General features: G+C 39.0%; 1 protein-coding gene across 2 annotated transcripts in view; it reads left to right on the top strand.

Moving 5' to 3' along the window:
- fign (fidgetin) overlaps positions 1–1,961 on the top strand; it is a 37,699-nt gene extending 35,738 nt beyond the window's left edge. For both annotated transcript variants that reach the window (XR_010915216.1, XR_010915217.1), the window contains one exon: positions 227–1,961. The gene's annotated coding sequence lies outside the window, so the exon portion shown is untranslated. The remainder of the gene's footprint in view (positions 1–226) is intronic.
- Positions 1,962–6,618: the final 4,657 nt, after the last annotated feature.

Raw genomic sequence — 6,618 nt, forward strand, 5'->3', positions numbered from 1 at the left:
ATAGGCAGTTCTTGTTCATAATAAAACTAAAGTTTTGCAAAATAATGTAAAGTGCTGATGTATAATAACGATTATTTCGATTGTTATTGTAATAGTAATAATGTGTCTATTTGTCTTATACAATTTCTTACATGTGCTTCACAACCATTTTCTATCTGACAAAACACATAAAATATAGTAATGGTCTGTCTGTGCTCTGTATTTTTTCTCGTTCTCTACCTGTCAGATTGGGCCTTTGTAACAGGCTGCAGTGGCTGCCTCTTTCCCTCGGCTCATTCAGCATCACACCCTGCCCTTGTGCTGGACATCAAATGACCAGCTCACCCCCTGAGGAGCTCTCAAGTTTCTTCATTTCAGCAGCCGCCTGGCACTCCCCTGGTCAGCAGCCGGCCACGCAGGGAGAGGGGACATCTGCCTGTCTGAGGATAAGGGACAGGCTGGCTCACTATCCGTCTGTCAGCCCCTCAGAATGGACCCCTCACGTCACAGCCCCACTCCCTCCTTGTTATTCTGGAGAGAACACGGAGATCTGATATGTGGCGTTGTTTGTGCCATACTGGTCAGAAAGACAGAGGGGACTGAGGCTAATGCACTGTAGGCATGATCTGCAACGGAAAATATTGCTGTTTGGCACAAGCTCCGTACAACACAACACCCTCTACACGCATTGCAAAAGGAAAACGATAAAAAATTGAATGCATGACAGTATTCTCATACTACTATAATCTAGCTACAAAATAATGTCAGGAATATAAGAAATTGTTTGCTGGTGTATACATGTACCTACAATGTCCTGTCAAAGATAATTCTGTAATGATTATCTCTATCAAATTACATGCAGTTTTCTCCATTCCGTTCAATCAAAGAAAGGAAGCGCTGGTAATCGATAGAGGCATATTTGCATAAAAATCAATTTTGCCATAAATGAAGGATCAAGACTGAGCTCCCAGGATAAAGATGCCATTGGCCTCCTTGCCCATCTAACCTGCAAAGTAATTTGTTTGCTTCCTAAACTTAATATTTGCTCTATTCCTTCTCTGACTTATAAATGGGGTTAGAGTGCAATAGCATATGGCATGAAATCATGTACAAATGTTAATTACTACTCAAGCTGGTATCCTACTGCTTGAGTTTCTGTTTAATTGGATTATATAGAAACCATTTTAACACATCCATGCAGAATTGTGACAAGTTGTGAATGTCTAAATTTACTGCAAACTATTACAGTTTAGTGCATGCTGCAGTGTTATACTACTCATTTGAGCCTGGCTCTTACAAAATCAAAGTAGAAACTGTTGTGTAAAATCTGAAATCCTGGTGCACACAGAGAAGCAGTTTACTGTAAATGATCCCGTAAATTTAACTGCTGGCCTGCAGCCACGTCTATATGAGCAGAGGAGGACCACTCGGAAGGGCCCACACCTCCTGGACCGAGCCGAAGGTGAAGGAGAGAGTATCACACTCTCCTTGTCAGCTGCAAGGGTAATTACTGCTGGCTGAAATTACTCAACATTTGTTTATTAGCTCCCCAGAGTACACTGTAAATAGATTGTCTGTTATAGTCCGATCACATTAAAACCCTGTGCCGTGCGAACCCCCTCCCTGCCTCCTGTTTGCTGTGAGCCAGCCTGCTGCTCACTTATTGAACAGCTAGAACCAAGGAGCCATGTTAAATGTGATTGTTTTCCATTAGCTACATCCTGTCTAATACCTCACTTGTGCATTGCAATTACTGAATTCTGCCATGCAACATAACCTTCATTAGCTGACTGTAGAGTCCTGCAGCTGCAATAGCCCCCTTACCATTTTTCATTTTTCTTTTTTTATTCATGAGTAGGGGGTGTTTTAATTCAATATTGATTTCTACATGGACACTCTGTGCCTTTGCTTTGTGTACTGCATGATTACCATGCTTTAAGTGTATGCAGTGATACAGAAAAAAATAAAAAATAAAAAAATCAGCAGGCCATGTCTTACCTTGTATTCATCGTGCTGGTTGGTTCCTGTCAAACATGACATTCTGAAACATTTGACCCACAAAAAATGAATTCTTGGCCAGAGACCAGTGACAGTGGAGAGCAATTCATTCCCTGAAAATGTAAGGAGATAAAAAGCAGAGGCATGCAATAGTCCTGTCAAAAGAAAAATGGAGAGAGAGAAGGGGCGAGAAGGAGAGAGGCAGTAAAAGGAGAGAAATGGAGTATATTAACGTGAATGAAAAATGTGAATGAAATTTATATTCACAGCTGTCTACATAGAAATCCCTCCACACACTTTGAAACATTACACAAAATAACTCATCTCCAGACAATGCTGGAACACTTTGGTGATAATAGCCCAAATGTTGTTCCACTGACAGCGGCATTTGTAAGAGAGATATTTAGCTTTAAAATGAACTAAAACAACATGCTTTGTGTGCCTGTGACAGGTAGAGCATGGCTCCCTGGGAACCAGAGTAATAAAACACTATCTTCCCGTGGCATCCTCCCTTTTCCTCTAATGTTACCTTAATAAAAGCAACTGCTGAGGTTACCGCGTGCAAATAAGGGCCTAAAGCTGCCGGACATCTATCCCAGCCCCCTGGAGCCACATTACACACACCTAATGGCCACTCGGAGCTTCATTAGGATATTAATTCTCCACGTTTTTGAAGTGATTCCATCTGTAATGTGACAGTATCTGGCTGCTAGCAAGACAACTTGTTGTTATTGTTCTCCCTCCATTTCACCCATTTTATCCTCCACCTCCTTCCTTCTCTAAGCATATTGTTATTCTTACAGTGGCACTGTCTGAGTTTTTCTAGGGAAGAGAAATCTGATAATACTGGGTGTCCTTTGAGATGGAGGCCAATGGAAGAACTCTGAGCACTGCCAAAAGCAGAGCTCCATCTGACCAGGGGAGCAGATGGTCAGGTCTACCCTGGGTCTGAGAACCAAGCGGCGACGTAAAACATTAGATGTCATTTTGCATTTTTAAATACATATCACCTCCTCCCACCTGCAGGATGTCAGAGTCCAATAGTCACAGCCAGCAGTCGTGCAGAGTGCATGTGGCAATACTGGATTTGTTTGTAAAAGACACATGGAAAAAATCAACCTGAGGTAAAAGGAGGCCAACACACTTTTAAATACTCACTAGTGAGACTTTTTAAATGCACACTGGTTTTTATAAGGGATTCCAACTTTAACACAGAGTCTAATAAAGTCATTTATTAATTTCTAGGCTGCCTAATGCTTAATAGAGTGAGCTAACAACATAAAAGTGTCACTGTACAAATGTATATAAAGAAATTAACAATGTATATCGAGCCCATAAATGTGTTTGATAAGTGATCAGACCCACTATTTATTTTCTACACAGAGTTGATATACAGTTAGTGGACAAACTCAATCCTTGAGTAAAAGGCAAAGCATTTGCCTAAAAACATACACTGCTACAAGTAGAAGTATTGTTTTTTTTTTACTCATGATGAGATACTAAGTTCAGGCTGTGAAATGTACTGAAAGTATTCCACTAAGAAAACAATGCATTTTAAAAAACACTGAATTTGATGTAGTTGATACCAGCTTGATACAAGCCTGGTTCAGTAAAAAAAAATTAAATTATAAGTGTATTTCCTAGTTATTTTTTAATAAAGAATATGCAAAAAGTAACAAGTAACTAAACTTGTCAAATGTATGTTTAAAAAAAGTGCAATATTTGTTTCTGAATAGTTGATGATCTGAATAGTGGCGTAAAGGTAAAACATAAAATGGAAATACTGCAATATTGTTACTTGCAATGATTGTGATATTGCAGTACAGTTTAAAGCCAGCAATACATTCAGATACCACTTGGTTTTCTCAAAGCTGAAATGTGTTCTACGTTCCAAAAAATAAATGAGGGAAATAAAACACATCATTCCATCACTATTTTCACACCAATTAAACCTTAAACCTCCCAACCCATGTGATCGGATCTAATCTGTGCTCTCATTCTATATCTTGAAATAACACTGCATTTTCTTAGATTATATTAAAGTAAGGGAAAATGAATTAGCAATAGTTTAAATGCAAAGAAAGTCTTTTTTTTTTTCAATATCAGAAGGTTTGTGGATGGTGGGGCACAGCTACTCATCTCTGTTGGTGACGAATTCCATTCATCCCAACAAGGCTCCTCAAGATACAAGTGAAGTGTAGGATTCTGACATTTCTGAAGTGAAATGATAATTGCCTTTAAAGACCAAGGAGGGAAATGAGAGAGGAGATGAAAGCTAAAAGGTTGAAACTAAAGAGAACATTACGATGGTGAGAGGGAAAGCAAGCCACAGAGACCAACCACATAAATAGTCATGAAATGAGAACGTTCTGCTTTGTATTGAAGTTAAGAAAGAAACATTCAGTGAGAGGCCAGCAGGCCAGACTAAATAATCCTTGACTGAGCCTCCCATTCTGAATCCCATATTAGCTGCCCAGATTTTAATGTAAATATGCCATTACGCTGTCATTACAGTGATCAGACTGCATGGCTTACAGGTCAGCCCAGGCACTGTTAATTTTGCAGGCAAAAGCTTTTTTTCTGTCTTTTGAAATGTTAATAACTTTCTATTAGTTAATGTAGCATGACTAAAATTCAAATTAGACATAATTTATTTTAATATCTGTGACTAGCTTGTCTGACCATTTAGCAATGGTCTCCCGCTGAATACGACGCTCTAAATTGTGGTAATTTGCATTCGATGGTTAAGGCACGCCTTGTCTCACTGTTGTGCCATTGTGAAGTCAAGGATGATTCATTTTTGCTCCTTGAGGTGCAAGTATCCAGAATTAAATAATGCCATCCGTCACATTTAATGCATGTTCACAGGGCTGTAATTCCTACAGTTGTTTGAAAATAGGACGTGGTTAAGATTTATTTTAAGTTCCTGAGCCACTGTCCATCAAATGCAACAGAAATAGTTTTCTCTCCTTGGTACAATATTGATGCCTGCAAGGCTGCACTAACCTGTTAGCAGGCCCACAGGCAAACAGTTGCTTTTGGGCACTCACTGACTCTCCACCTATCCTCTGTGTAATGTGTTTATACCCTCTCATTCCCAAGGTTACACCATATATATACATGGAAGATATATAGAGAGAGCCTATAAACATTGACTTTGCTGGAGTATTTCGTCTTCCAAAAGTGTTAAAATTAGACTTTGAAAAAGTGCATTTCTGTAAGACCATTAAACTTAATTAATCCAATTTCTGAAATCAATTTACTTGCAATGAATCTCTGAACCTTATTGGTATTTCTTACCTTGATGCAGGTTAAAAGTGCGGTGAGATTTCTGTTTGCCCGTGTGTTTATATTATATGTATAATATTTTGTATTTATTGTTATTCAGCAATGTGACAGCATTTTAATGCACAAAGCATGCCACGGTTCTCTAATAAAATGACATGAATCATTTGCTTATACCTTGAAGTTCTGTGTGTGTGCGCGTGTGTGTGTATGTGTACTGTGAAGGCTCATGTTGGGTATATCACACCTTTTCTCAGTCCCTTGATCCTGTTATTATGAATGATTAGTACTGTTGCAGTTCTGTTTAAGAGACAAGGCCACTGGGCAAAATGTGCCAACTTGTCTCAGCCACTTTTTCTGTTTAAAGTTTAAAATCACAGTATCAGATTTACTGTTTTAGGTCAGGTTTTACACACAAACAATTCTATTATTGCATTAGCATTCACAATCTGAAAGCTGCAAAATCATGTTTCTACCATAGCTGTGTTATGCTACAGTTATATGGGCTTAATCAAGCTAATTAGTCATCAGTCATGCTGATGGAAAATACAGTCAGAGAGGTAAAAAATTACTGTCAGTGATTAACACTTTTAACATGCACAGGAAATGAATATGAGTTCAATATGAAGAGGTCAAGAGGAACAAAAACACACCGTGCAGTAGCTACAGAGTGCAGCCACCTAACATACAGAACATATAAACTCTCTGCTGTTTTACACTAAATAGAGATTTTGTTTAGTTTTTAAAAAACTGACAATGGTCCATTATCTGCACAATATTGTTTCAATTTAGTGGCTTTTATTTCTTTCAAAATAACTAGAAATGTGCCAAGTATTAAGGTGATGAGTCGCAGGGGGAAAAAATGCAAATTATCAATGAAAATGTCAGCACAGGTTTCACTTAATCAGATTTTTTTCATTTACTTTTCATAAAATGTTTAGAATGGTTGATGGTAGCAATCCAAATTCGGACGGTGCTGAAAGTGGGTGAGAAGGATAGGAGAAGCCCAGCTGATTGGAAACATCTGGGTGATTGTAGGGAGCACTCCCACATCATGCAGTGCTGGCTGAGATTTGACAGTGCCCTCTGAAGTGACAGCTTTGACCTCAGCCAGTGTGCATGCGTGCAGCTGCCAGAGACCGGTTTGGCTGAAGAAGAGGACAGAGGCAGACGCTCTAGGCACTGGATGGTACCACTGCTTTTGATTGGAGTTCTGTTGACAGCCAACGTTTCAGTTGGGGTGAAATACAACCAGCTTGTTGATGCATTTGGTACCAAAAAAACTGACTATACAACAGCTTATCAGAATATTTGGGGCACATTGTTAAGATGTCTGCCATAACGTGTTGTTTTCTT

Source organism: Channa argus, chromosome 9 (genome assembly GCF_033026475.1).
Source record: "Channa argus isolate prfri chromosome 9, Channa argus male v1.0, whole genome shotgun sequence".
Classification (NCBI taxonomy): Eukaryota; Metazoa; Chordata; class Actinopteri; order Anabantiformes; family Channidae; genus Channa; species Channa argus.